This window comes from Triturus cristatus, chromosome 5_1 (assembly GCF_964204655.1).
Source record: "Triturus cristatus chromosome 5_1, aTriCri1.1, whole genome shotgun sequence".
Lineage (NCBI taxonomy): Eukaryota > Metazoa > Chordata > Amphibia > Caudata > Salamandridae > Triturus > Triturus cristatus.
Window position 1 is genome coordinate 256,262,284 of NC_140587.1, and position 13,373 is coordinate 256,275,656.

Sequence of the window (13,373 nt, forward strand, 5' to 3'; positions counted from 1 at the left end):
CCCCTCCGTATCAGACCCTGCCTTTCTAAAATAATTAACATAAATAAAAAAATATATAATAAAAGTAGGTCCATATCCCCCTGCGGCAGACCCCCTTCTTTCCCATAGGTGAATCCACACCCCCGGAGCAGACCCTCGCCTCCCTACCTCTAGGAAGCCCCCGCCCTCAGGCCCCCGAGGCAGTAACCCCGCCGCGGCCCTTCTCTCTTGCGCAACAGTGCGTCCAGAGGCGCGGCACAGGGGAAAGGGAGGGCGGTGCGAGCCCAACCCCACGAGCCTGTATAAATCACACGGGGCAGCGGCGCGGCACGTAAATACAGTCGTCCTGGGACAGTGGACTCCAGAGTCACACAGCAGGGCAGTTTCCACAGTACCAGTCGGAGAGGTGAGAGCGCGAGCTGGAAAGAGCGGAGGGCGTGCGATGGGCTTGTTAGGGAGGAGTTCGGGAGGTCCGCGCGAGGAAAGGGAAGTTCGCAGCTTAGTGGAAGCTTAAAACTCGTGGCTTAATCTGTAAATGCCATTCCGGACCTCTCTTCGGGTGTAAGTTCAGTTAGGGAAAACCTGCCAGTAACCCTTGTTAATTGTGTCTGCAGGGGTCCTGGGACCACCGATAGGGTGTAACTAATGAAGTAGCAAGGATGTCCTTGACCCCGGTGCAAGTTAAAGGGTCCCTTGTCTGCAGGGCGGGCGGGTAAAGGCCAGTGATAATCAGCCGTCAGCCTGGTCTCTGGGCCCCGGTGTCACAGAACATGTTGCACCGTCCACAGCATCTTCCCTGAGTTTGAGATCTGGGTCGTGGCCGGTGTGGTATCACATTTGTGACTTGTCACTGCGCCGCTTCTCACCCTAAGGGTGCCCTGTGCATTCTCACAACAGGGCCTGCATGTCCCGAAGTTCTGGTCACTACGAGTTCACTATCAGGCTGACGTTGGAGGGCTGGTGGGTGTCACGCACCATTTGCATTGACATGGTTATGTTGCTCGGATCACTACTAACTCCAGCGGGTGGCAGTAGGCAGGGAGTCAGTGTCGCTTCATTTTAATGGTAGTGTCTTGGGGCAGGTGGGGTCACAGCGAGTTCATGGGAGAGGTAATGGGGGACCATTGTGTCCACAACCGGTATCCCGTTGTTTTAAAGGGGGGGGCGGGGCAGACTTGAGCGTTTACGATTAGAACAGGGCCCTAGGCGGAGGGGTAGGGGTCTCGGAACGGTTTCCGGGGGTGTGGGGCAATAATAGAGTTGTGTGTGTGTGTGTGTGTGTTTTTTACCACAATGAGTCCCCATGGTTTCACGAGAAAGTGGTGGGTTGCATCAGGTGCCTGGGTGCTTCTCCAGGTCTCACGAGCAGTAGGGAAGGCACGTGTTGTAGTGCACGAGAGAGGTGGTGTTTTCACTTCCCAGCGGTGCCGGGAGGCGTGGTAGCGCTATCAGCTATCCCTGCCGCACCCCCAGGCTCCTGGGTGACTGAGGCCTAAACCACGTGACCGTTATGACAAGTGGTGGACAGGTTAGGGTCACGAGGTGGTGAGGAGAGGCACTTCTCCATAGGGCACGGCCTGCCTCCCTCGCACTTATCAACAGTGAGAAATCACCTCAAATGAGACCAGTTGCCCGACGACCTTCACCCCCTCATGGCATTGTTGGAAATAATAATTAACAGTGGTTAATGAGGCCTAGCGTCCAGAGCGGCGAACATTAGACCTGGATATCCTGGTTCGAGTCCTTTATTCGGCTCAACAACCTGTGATCCTGGGCAAATCTCCCCAGGCCTAACATAGTAAACTGGTGTTCATATAAGGTGCAAAAGGGCCGTCGGTCAAGCTCACGCTAAATAAAAACTAAAAAAAACGTGTTTATACTCTGGCAATACACAAGCTTTTGACTGTATTTGACCTGTTATTTAAAATGTTTGTCCAGGAATGTAGGCATCTAATATTCTTTGCTAGGATTCCCGAACATAGTGTAATATCCTGACGACATCGGATGTATATCCAAATGTTTATGTTGGTTTTAATTTATTTGTGGCTGTATTTATTTTTGCAGCCGACCTTGTCACCGTGCCGCCACATCAGGCGCTTTTCAGACCAGTCATGCATTTTCATGGTGTATACCTTTTGGGGTGATGTGTAGTATTGTCTGGGGATGCAGGTTGGATTAGTTGTTTTGGAATAATCTATTCTCAGGATTAGACAGGGATTAGCCATGCTTTGTGGTGAGTTTGGTTGGTGGTGGAGAAGGCAAGTGGAAGTGAGGTAGGAAGATCCCTGTCAGCCTTTCACTGGTTGCCACTCAAGCAGCAAATGTATGTATGTATGTATGGATTTATTTATTTAGAGATTTGTACAGCGCCTGGTTTCTCCATTGAGTATCCCCAAGCTAAGCAATAACAAGTCAAAGTCAGAAACAGGCAGGGGCCGCTAAATCCACTGACTTTGCCTGGAGTGCCAGGTCTTAGGGTCTTTACGGAAGCTCGCCTCTGAAGGTTCGAGTCTCTGGTTCAGTGGCATGGAGTTCCACCGCTTGGCTGCCCGTAATCTGAAGGAGCTGCCCCCCAGATGCAGTATGCGCACTCAAGGAATCGCTGCCAGAGCCGCTTCACTGGATCTAGGATGTCTTGAGGGAATATAGGATTGAATCAGGGGAAATGGGTAACTCGTACCCCTCCGATTCAGAATCCTATGCATATAACACAGCTTTGAAAGAGACTCTGTGCTGAATGGGGAGCCAGTGCAGTTCCGCAAGACCGGCCTCATGGTATGCCATTTTGGAATATTTAATAGCAACTGGGCTGCTGCATTCTGTACTCTTTGAAGCATTCCCATTCTGCCTTTGGAGACCCCAAATAGAGCATTTTGCAATAATCAAGCCTGGACACCAAAAGTGCTTGTATTACAGTTTTTTTTTGGGCTGAATATGGTGTGAGCCCTAGGATCTTCCGCAGCAGCCTCAGCACCCCAAAACAAGTGCCCACCGTGGCCTTGATCTGACTATCAAAGGATCGCTGTTCATCAAAAAGTATGCCGAGATATTTCACTTTGGATTTAGGGATCGGCAATGGGCCCAAAACGCAAGGCCACCGTGCGGAGGACCAAATTGAGGGTTGCCTCCCCGCCACCATAACCTCTGTCTTGTCTGCATTTAATTTCGGACAGCTGGCCTGCATCCATGCCGTAAGATCAACCAAACAGGATTTAAAGTTTGCTGCCGCACTGCCATCGTCTAGCGCCAGAGTGATGATTAGCTGAGTGCCATCGGCATACATCACCATTCTCACGCCACTGAAGATACTTCCTGGTGCTTCCTGCCTACTCTCGCTCCGGGCCTCTCTTCCTCGTGACTTAGTTGTTGACCCCATATGTTCTATCTGGGTCCCAGCATTGTAACCTCCATATTGAATGTTTGGTCTCTCACTTGAAGATCCTTCAGACCTCTGGGTCTGCCAGCTCTTGGATCTCACTCCCCCTGGCTCTTGGCACTCACTCCCCCTGGATCTTGGCACTCACTCCCCCTGGCTCTTGGCACTCACTCCCCCTGGCTCTTGGCACTCACTCCCCCTGGCTCTTGGCACTCACTCCCTCTGGCTCTTGGAACTCACTCCCTCCAGCTCTCCGCCACCTCTCAATGTTTGGGAAGTTTTTAGACCCTGAAAACACCTCTTTTTCTAACTCCTCTCCTGGTTAGTTTGCCTTCGTACTTCTGGTACCAGGAGGCCTCGGGGTGAAGAGTTGAAGACTCGAACAGGTTCCGTCCGGTTCTGTTCGGTTGCTGCACACCAGGGCCTGTCTGAATAGTTCTTCCATCAATGTCCTGAATGCTACATATTACTGCGCTGCTGTCAAGGTTGGGTTGAGAATGTGCCACAGATCTGGAATCTGCTCTGTTGGCTTTGCCGCTCCATTTTCTGCTGAAGATAGAGAGGTGTAGGCTGGTTCCAAATATTAAGGGATTCTTCAGCACCTTTACAGTAGTTACGTCACTTCTGGCAACGATTGTGAGTGTCTGGCAAGATGCTAGAGATATACAACATTTGGAACGTTGCGGACTATTATCATTTCTTAAAACGTTTGGCCGCCTAAAAACATGCCACGGTTGTGGTAATAGTTGGCAAGCTTCTCTGAATGTATTTCGGCTCCAGTAACGACCATAGGAAAAGTTTCCAGAAATCTGCTGGTATTCAGTTAGTACTGCTCAACCTTTCAGGATTTTTTTCAATATCCAGCAAACCTCTGAAGTTTTTATAACATCTACAATGTTGATTAAAATATCTGTGTGTTTCTTGATTTCCCCCCTCTTGACATTAGGTTAATCTTAAAGAACCATTTGATTGGGTTCTGATATGTGGAGGGCGTTTGGTAAGGGCTTTGCTCTTTGATGGTGAGATCTGACCGGGTGGCTGTTTTATTTGAGTCTTTCTATTGTATCTACTGCTTAATTCGGGTAACAAATGCCAGGTGTTTGCAAGTTGCTGGCTTCATGGAAATGTTTGTCGAGATAATGGTATCCGGTACTGACCGCCTGACTTAGGGTTGTCAATCAGGAATAGCAGGTTTCTGGAAGGAAGTGTCATGTAGATGTGAATGGCGGCTAATTAAATGAAGGATAATTACCAGTTTTAAACGCCTGATATCATGTGGGAACTGAAGTACTGCTGTTACCATTGTCACCAGAACCACACCCAACACTGGCAGGTCAGCGGGCCTGCTATCCCAGCATGCTTCACGCCCCTGGCTCTCACTCCTCGAACGTGGAAATCAAAATAGCATTTACTATCAGCGATCTCATATTTTTGCTTTGTTTTATTGTATTTCGGGCAGTATCGGAGATATCCCCCCTAATATTTGTGATTCGGACGTACTTGAGAATACATTATGTAGCGACTGTGTAGTTGTGCCACTTCTTAATGCTGCAAACGCCAGATGTAACTCGTCCCAAAGTGCCTGCCAGAGGTGTCTTTATTTGACGCTTTTGTGGCGCGTGAGTCAGGTTTCCGGCCGCCTGAGTCAGATTTCCGTCGGTCGTTGTGGCAGTATTTATAGACTGTGGAACTACAAATCATCCTGTCCTGCATGCAGCGTCCAGCTGGGACTTTTAAACCCAGGACTAAGAAGTGCAGAACTGCAGGTCCCAGAATGCAAAGTCTTGCAGACCAAACGCTAGGACTGCCTGAAGGTGCCGTTATACGGGGCATTTAGTAGCCGTGAGGCAGGGTTAAGTTGTGCCAGTCCCTTCGTTGCTGATATCTGAACCCCCACAACACCACACCCGTTTCCCTTCTCTGCTCGGGCAGACACTGCCATTCCCGGAGGAGATGCATTGACGGCAGTGTCACGTGATTGATGCAAACCCTGCCGCACCGATGCAAAGTCCTGCGCACCGAGCTTGGCCGTGAGCGCACGTGCCTCGCGGTACCTCAGAGCAGAGTCCACTGCGCAGCCTCGTGCCAGTGAAAGCAGGGGCGGCTCTAGGCTCATGGTGGCCCTGTGCAGGGAGCGCAGGTAGGGGGCCCCGGAAGAGGGGGTCCGGGCGGGGCGGAGCTCAGGAAGGTGTTTTAATAAAACGTCCAGAAAAGGCGTTAGATGACCAGTAACATGGTAACAGAAAAACGACGTTTACTTTTTGAGTGCTCATCACTTGGATACTTTGTTTTAGAATCTGGGTCTCTGGAGGGACTCCTTTCAACAAGAAAAACACGTTGCGCGTCCGTAAGAGAGTTCGGCCACAAAGTAGGATCCCTCCAATCACATAAATCATATTCAGAACACGGGTCTGTAACATGGTCTTGCTCTTTGGCTTCCTTTTCAATACCAGCATCATCCGTCTGGAAACTCTGAACCTCCTTCAGAATGCCAGATGTTGATGGACCGATGAATGATGTTTCAGTTTCTCTGTCTGATGGTCTTTTGTAATAATCCTCATCCTGAGTTGGTAATTGCTGCATGTTTGTATCAATTTCAGTGTCACCTTGTTCATTTTCATTGGTCTGCTCATGAGTATCATTCTGCTCATGGATATCATCATTTTTTTGTTCTTCTTTATGGTCGTCAGCGCCTGTTTTACCTAGTGCATCAGCAGTACTCTGGCCAGAGGATTCTCCTTCTTTAGGTTTCCCTTGGATGATAAAGTTCAGGATTGCTCCTTCCTGTGACACCACGAAAGCCTGCTGAGCCACCTTTCTCTTTCGTTTCGAATAACCAGATTTGTGTACTCGAATTCTCTTCATTTTGCTTGCAATGCAGCGGGCGAGGCTAGCAGTGGGTAGGGAAAAAAAGAAGACAATCAGCAGTGGCGGCTGCTGAAAGATTTTGATGTGTCATTTTTATTTTCTTGCAAAAACAACAGTTGATGGACAGAATGCAGAACAATGTCATACATTCACCCCAGTACAGAGATCTGGGCCTAAATCCATCGTTTTTTTGCTCACCACACCGCCCCAGTTCAGACATGGCCATATGCAAATCAGCCTTGACCCTGTGCCTCATGGGAACAGTCCAGCCCGAACTGCCAAGCCATGTCTTCCCTAGACTACACAATGAAGGACCAGCATACCTTAATGAACGAGTGAATTTCCACCAACCTACCAGGAAAATATGTTCCAGAACCATCTCCCTAGCAGCCACCCAATACAGCCGCTGATAAAACAGTGGAGGCCGCTACTTCTCCCACCTGGCAGTGAAGACCTGAAAATCCTCCCCCTGCACCTCAGAGACTCACCATCGCTCCAGCAGTTCAGGAACGACCACAAGACCTCGCTGTTCAACCAACAAGCAGCATGATCCAGCAGCATGAATCCCACACCGCCTCGAAACCCTTATGTGTGAAGCAGCTGAGCTTTACAAACCCTGACTGATTGATAGTAATTACCCTTCCCACTACATGTATGACACATTATGAGGACTAGCCACATATGGAAGGTTTATTTGAAGAGTGTTATAAAACTATAGGGTAGATCATGTGACTTGGCATACAAGGTCTGTTTTCTCAGTCCACTGAGAACAGAAGAGCCTGGAGAATAGTTCATGATCTATTTGGGAAGTGACCTTAGCAGGAAGAGAGTAAGCTACCTTGAAATCATGGCACACAGAGACCTGCCTCAGTACGTCACTAACTGATCCTGAAGACAGCCTACAGGTAACCAAAGACTCGTCCACTTTACCACATTGTCAAAAGACAAAATACAATATATTTAATTAAGGTTTCTTGTATAGTGCCATATTCCAGCAACCAGTTCTGCTCGCTTTCAGAGCACCTATTAAACAAGGATTAATTACCGTGAGTCCTAAGGCTATAAAAAGGCACTAGAGGTTCACTGAAGCAAAATTAATGTGCAAGGAACATCCAGTCAGGAGACAACTTTCAAGCAGACGTACGAATCACTAGCACAGCGTACCAACGACCCCATGGGCCGTGGCATAAGCAAGGAGAATGGCCCCTTTGGCTGCTGCTCAGGAAGTAAAATATAGCAATTATCAGGGTTCAATGGGCCCCTGAGGGTTTTGGGTCTCAGTACCACTGTACTTGCTGAACCAATGGTAACTATGCCCCTAGTATGGACAGAGAAGGCTGCTTCACCAATTGCAAACTGAGGACTAGTTAAACTAGTTTTCTCTGCTAGTCACATGACAAGCACTGGAATGTAATTAAAGAAATGATCAAGAAGCCAGTCTCCTACCAAGGTATCTGCAAAAGGGCATTAGATTGAGTTAACATGGGTAGGCACTGCCATCCTATTCCAGGCGTCCATCCATAGGTGCTTGCATTTCATGTCTGCCTCAACACCATATAAACAGACATAACCAAATGCCAAATACATTCGAACACTCGATGTTTTAAAAGATTTGTGCAGGCAGATCCACTCATTAGATCACAAGTATCAGCTTCATACTCTGTTTTCATGATTGTTGATAAGTAATTGTAATCATTTTAATGAATCCTTAACATTACGTCTAACACCTCGTACCCTGCTCTCCTCTTCCCCCCAATACGACCGTGCCTCCCAAGTTACACCTCCAAAAGTCACCATGCCTCCCCTCAGCCACAAGTAAACACCGCCCCTGCACTCCTGACTCACTCTTCCCTCAACATACAGCGCCAATCTGTACCACTCCCTACCCCTGGCGCACGGTGACCACCTCTCCGACCCGCACCTCTCAGAGATGAATCGTGAGAGAGAGGCTCTCTTTCACGATTCATCATGCCCTCCCTTCCCATGACCACCAGAATACCTCCAGCTCGCCACCTCACATGGCTTACCTCCACCCAGACCCAAAGCACACACCATCTACAATAACATCCTCACCCAACCTTCCCCACGCCCCCGGCTCCTCACCCCCACGGGCTGGGATACATTCCTACGCCTGATCTGCCCTCCTCCCCAGGGCTCCCCACACCCTCGTCCAATGGCTCACCTTCCCTCGGGTTCCCTCTGCTGTGGCACACGCTGACCTCCTCACTCCCCCTCCCCATGCCCTGACCCTCGGGCTGCTCACCTCGCAGCTGGCACCAAAGGTTGCACACTGGCATGCTATCCTCTGCAAGGCGGCCTTTCTTGCCCAGGGTCTCTAGGCGCGCCGGTGCATGGCCTCGGCCGGTCTTGGTGCTGCTCGCTGCACGCCGGGCACTGGTGCTGCCACCCCTCCTGCCGCCAGTGATGCGTGGTGCTTCTGTAACCCCTTCGCTGCAGGACTCGCGGGCACTGCGCATGCGCGCGCATGCGAGCCTCCGGAGGTGCCAGATCTGGACTATTAAAACAAGCTCGATTCTCCTGGAAAAAAAGTTCTAAACAAGCACAAGACCTACCAGAAGAGCCCGAAACAAGGCCGACCCCACACAAAGACGAGACTGGGTTAGAAAGGAAAAGAGTATAAGAACAACCATTCAGCGTGCATCACATTGGATTTAGCACGCCTCAGTCGTTCATGCGCCAAATCCCTGCCAGGGGCCGCCACGAATATGTATTGTATCCGATTTCTTGTGGTGGCCCCTGGGGTTTGGTGGCCCTGTGCAGGTGCACAGCTTGCACATGCCTAAGGCCGCCCCTGATGCAGCTCAGTTACTGCAGTGCACTAACTCGCCGTCTTTACACGCCAAGATCCCACGTCCGGCGGAAGTTTCCTTATGAGTGCAATCTTGCATCGCCGGAGAGTCGTAGGACATGACGAGAAGCTGATTCATCACGGTTATTATCCTCGGCCAACTCGTCACGCCCATTCCGCTGTTTCCCATGTGAGTGAAAAATGCAGTCCGCGCGTGCCACGGCGCAGCACGTAGTCCACGTTGCTCACGGGGACCTGTGCATGATGAAATACGAGTCACTCAGTGGGACTAAGCAGAGGCTTGAATTCACCTGAATACATTGTGAAAGGCAGACTGTCTTTCACAATTTATTCGTATTTATTTGTAAAACGCAGTGCAGTGTAATCGTTCAAAGGAAAATTATCTCTTGATAGACGTGCTGTGACGTATTCATTCTGCTTTGCAGTGTCGGCTAGTGACATATGAAGTTAGTGAGGCAAAGATCTCGGGGCTCACGGCTAATACATACATGCCACGGGGACTCGTGTTAACAACAACTATGTCCTTGCAAAGTTTGCTGCATAAATAATACAAAACACAAGTAGGGGACATTCTGCAATCCCGTCTTTAGGTGTAGAGCTTCTCCTATTGATATGACGCGCATATTCAACACCAAATAGATGCTGGTTTCATTTCGGCTAATACGAAGCCTCAGTACCCTACAGGCAGACACATAGAGGGGCACAAATTGCTAGTGTTTGTACCGCGGATTTCCGATAAGTAAAAACCTGGTGCAAACGGTGAGAGAAAATTGCAAATATGTGATGTTCGCTCTCATCAAAATAGGGAATAACCTTAGTGGCGTTTTAGTACCCAATTCGAAGTATCTGAATCGAAATTTGCGGTAAATAGTGCACCCATTAATTTGTGTAATCAGCTAAAAAAAAAACACTTACCTACATCGGGAGACGCTAGAAACATAGGACCACTTACGTTACAATTAGAAGCAAACGTCAACAGGCAATAAGAGCCTAAAACTGGAGAGGCCAGGCAGAAGGCTGACATGAATGTCACAGGGACCTGCAAAAAGGCACAGACACGAAGAGGCAGTGATAGCTCGGTAAGAAGCAAGCTAAGGCAGTTACCGCCAGCGGTAGGTAAAGAAGAACTGACTGTCCAATGATAGGTGATGGTGACGGCACAACTAACGTAAGGAACGTCCGCAGGGAGTGTTCCCTGAAGACAGGAAGAGCATTGAGAAAACAAACCTAACTAATTGACGAGCAGGAAAAGTGGTTGACTTCCTGCCCAGTGCCAATCCAACCAATCCTGATTGGTTGGAGCGGGGTCACTCAGCGCTCATTTTGATGCTGGAGGCCTGTGCCAGCAATCTCCTGGCTGTTTCACAGTGCTGGGATTGCTGGCTCTGAAGTGCGCATGTCAGATTGGCCGGCTGTAGGCAGCATTAGTATAATGAGGCAGTCCTTCCTTTACTTTCTTGGCTTCTAAATTATGGAACTCTCTGCCACCTAGTCTCCACTGCATCCTTTCGGAATTTGTTTATAGAAGCAATCTCAAAACTGGGCAAGTAATTCGTTCACTTCTCCTCATCTATTTTGGATTGGTCGCCAGAGCCGGGACACCTCTACGGAGTTAGCTGTGCGATTTACAAATGAATTGAATTGAATTGACAGCGCACTGAGCACCCACCTGCAGAGGTCATCCTGCAATCTGCCAGAATGTGCCCTGCCCCCATCAGCACACTCACGCTAGCGCGTCCGGCGGCACACAGACAGACAATATAATAAAATGGTGAATGACCATTTTAATAATTTGTCTGTGTTTACCTGATGCATTCACAGCAGGCGGGTTGACGGTACTCTGCCCATTAATAGGCACCCCCTCTGCATTTCTGTCCGAATTGTGGCAGTCTTTATACTGCCCAGAAAATACAAAGAGCAGGCTCTACATTGCACTAGTGCAGGACAGAATATTAATTTTATCCGTGTTTACCTGATGCATTCACAGCAGGCAGGTTGACGGTACTCCGCCCATTAATAGGCACCCCCTCTGCATTTCTGTCCGAATTGTGGCAGTCTTTACAATGCTCAGAAAATACAAAGAGCAGGCTCTACATTGCACTAGTGCAGGACAGAATATTTAAATCAGTTAGTACTGCATACCGAATAGTACAGAAATAGAAATATGTAGCTCAGGGAACGCTATTTCTGCAGGAACATAACCGTAGAGCGCAGTAATTCCTATGCGCATGTGGGGGACCACGCTAGTATTCTGAAGACCAGCTCCATGCTAAAGTAACACTGACATTTATAATAAATAGCACATTCATTTTCAGGACCCGGCTGTGCAGCACTATAACAGCAATTGCCAATTACAGCGCAGTACATAGGTCTGCACAACCAGGGTTTGTGAACCTGCAGAAAAAGTGAGAGGTGGTGTACTCCTACAGTTTGATGGGATTAAACACTGCTCTTACCCTGCCTCTCCAAGGCACAGTGATGCAATTAATACATTGAGCATGTCAGAATTTCTTTTGTAACAAAGGAACCAGGCTTATGTCTTTCAACTCACCTGCATTTGTTCGGTGTCACCCATTTTAATACTTCTATTCGCCTGCCTAACAAACAAGATGCCTTAATTGTCCTTAATGGTAACACCTGATTTTCACACCCATATCACCATCCAAAATTTTTTTCATTTCCCATTTACCTCAATAGTATTATTCTCTTAAACACCTGACTTGATCCTCATCTTTTAGTCGAGGCCAGCAAACAGTGTAGGCTGACTGGTTGCAAAATACCTTTGGGGCTTACTGCCTGCCCATTGATTGATTTTAATTTCACTCATGTTTGCTTGCTTCCTATTTGATGGCTTTCCTTGCCCCAGCTTGTTCATCTCGTGCTTGTTGTGGTATCTTCCATTCTCTCTCTTCCACTCTCCCCGCCTTGAGTAGTATAATGGAACCTTCCCTTTGGATGCTCTTTAAAATGTTCTGAGGTGAGGACCTCTGAGCGGAGCGAAGAGAGTGTTTATGTAGACTGTGGCGTCTCCAATAAAGATCTTCAACCATCACAACAGCTGTGTCTCGTCTTCCACCAATACCTCATCATATCTCAAATTTGTCTTACCCAAAGCATTGCATTTTTACCATCTCTGTGATTGGTTGGATTCTACCCTTCCAATATCCATTGTTATAGAACTACTTTAAATTTTTTACATAAGCACTCCATGAGTGAGTGCACGTGTTGTCTAGCGCTCTCTGATGTATGGTTCTCCCCCACAAGACCCACCTCCTCCATGCTCTTTGTTGCTGTCTCCCTAGTGTTGCAAGCTTTCATGTGCTTCTCCCCCGTTAAACTCCCTCCCTCCCGTCTACGCTCGGTGTTACTTTCTCTCCTGTGTGCTGTATTTGCCCAGTTCCTGTTGCTTCCCCCTCAATTCCCCCTCACTTGTTCCTCCGCTGCCCCATCAAGTCCACCACCATATATATATCTCTTTATTATCTACTGGCGGTCGCCAGTAGATAGTTATAGTTAGGACCGTGTTTCCATAGGAAATCCGCAACATTCTATTTTGAATAACTTTGGCGCCGATTGACGAATCCTCGCGAAATTTTCAAAATAGGTGGGGCGCTCCGCTCCGCTCCTTCCCTGAAAGTCTTGGGGGGTTTCGTCAAGCGGGGGCTGAGAAAAAGGGGGGGTCCCAAAACGCGTTTTCCCCATGCATTTTTCCATAGGACCTTTAGTCCAAGCTGCAGCCCGAACGGCTGAACAGAATTACTTGAAATTTGGCAGAGAGGTAGTCCTCAGATCAGGGATGTGCCTTTTGCAGGTCTGGTGTAAATCTGTTCAGTATTTCCTGAGAAAATAGCATTTAAATCAATATATATATCTATAGGCGCGCTCCGAGCGCGTACCGTAAGCTTACCATACGCGCACGCTGCCGTGCGCGAGCGCGATTCTGATTGGTTGTTAGATCTTAGTAAACATTCGAATCGGTCGAAACCAGGAAGTGTCGGCCACCATTTTGTCTCTCGCAGTCTGAGGGGGTGAAAAACAAAGGTGGATAACGTGAAAAGGGGGCAGGCTGGACAGTTCCTGACCCCCTAGCCTTGGTCAGGGGGTCCCAGAAGGACCCCCAAGGGCAAAAATTGTATTTTAATTTTTTTACGAAAAATCGCGGAGTGCGCGTAGCGTACGCGCACGGTAGAAACGGAAAAATTCTGCGAACTACGTAACGTGTGCGCGCGGTGCGCAAAGCGCACCGCACACCCACAGCGCGCACGCGGTGCGCAAAGCGCACCGTGCGCGCACGGTACGCGCACGGTGAAAAAACTTTAA

The 13,373-nt window shown here is 48.7% G+C and overlaps 1 protein-coding gene across 1 annotated transcript in view; it reads left to right on the forward strand.

Annotated features, from left to right (window-relative positions):
* The first annotated feature begins 251 nt into the window (after positions 1 to 251).
* Positions 252 to 13,373, forward strand: part of NDRG1 (N-myc downstream regulated 1) — a 177,944-nt gene continuing 164,822 nt past the window's right edge. Inside the window, exon 1 of the mRNA XM_085604884.1 lies at positions 252 to 385. The gene's annotated coding sequence lies outside the window, so the exon portion shown is untranslated. The remainder of the gene's footprint in view (positions 386 to 13,373) is intronic.